Genomic DNA, 914 nt, shown 5'->3' with positions numbered 1-914 from the left:
CCTGGGGCAGCGGCATAGATGGTGCAGAGTAGGTAATGCCCTCTGCTTCGAGTTATACCAGAAGTTGCAGCCTATCTCACTGAGGTCACCTAAGGCCAGTGTCTGACCTCCATACTAATGCTGAAGATTATTTTACTACCCAAGAAGTAGGACTGTGGTTGGAGAGCACTTACAGTGTTTCGTTACAGCTCCAGCAGTGGGAGTTTATGCTCTCTTGCTCAGTCAACCCAGCTGTAAATGTGGAACACATCATTTGGGTTAGGGAATCAAAGGCAGCCAGATGCAATCCCATGTGTAGTATCGGCTACAGAAATGGGTGTGTCTTAATCAAGGTGGCTCAGTAAATCCTTACGTGTAGGTAAACCTAAGTCCTTTTCATTTTTGGGCTCCAAGCGCATCTATACATGTGTTAAAGGCATCTATAGATGTGCTCTGGGAGACAGGGGATGGGCACTTTAGTTAGTGAGCTGTGCTAATTAAAAGCACCATAATGTGTATTAGTGTCCCCACGCTGAGAAATGATGGTGGGGCACTTTGCACTAAAACTCCTTGAACGAGCTTCAGTTTAAAGCTCTCTCTCTCCATTTTTCAGTGTGGGGACACTGATACACATAACACTGGAGGCTGCTGGAGCACGCTACTTTCCCTGCAGACTCGAGTAATCGGCAGACTCGGATGTACTGTAAATCCAGTGTGTTGGAGCAGACTCGCTTAACTGAGCCTGCTCTGACATGCTGGATTTCCAGCATGTCGGAGAAGTCTTGCTGCACATCGATAGGAGCCCTAATTAGTACTTTACTGGGAGTCACGGGCTAAGGTCTAGATCCACAAAGGATTTAGATTACTGGCTCCCACCAAACCGCCCTTATCAGGTGACTAAGGCTAAAATGTAGATCCTCAAAAATTGACTTAAC

The 914-nt window shown here is 46.6% G+C and overlaps 1 protein-coding gene across 1 annotated transcript in view; it reads left to right on the top strand.

The window, feature by feature from the left end:
- The window catches only part of TFAP2D (transcription factor AP-2 delta), a 52568-nt gene that overhangs the window by 18361 nt on the left and 33293 nt on the right, over positions 1-914 (top strand). The gene's annotated exons all lie outside the window — the stretch shown is intronic.

The sequence above is a fragment of the Alligator sinensis genome, unplaced genomic scaffold (assembly GCF_000455745.1).
Source record: "Alligator sinensis unplaced genomic scaffold, ASM45574v1 scaffold293_1, whole genome shotgun sequence".
In the NCBI taxonomy this organism is placed as follows: Eukaryota; Metazoa; Chordata; order Crocodylia; family Alligatoridae; genus Alligator; species Alligator sinensis.
The sequence above is the reverse complement of the archived record's forward strand: the minus strand, read 5'-3'. Positions and strand labels throughout refer to the sequence as shown.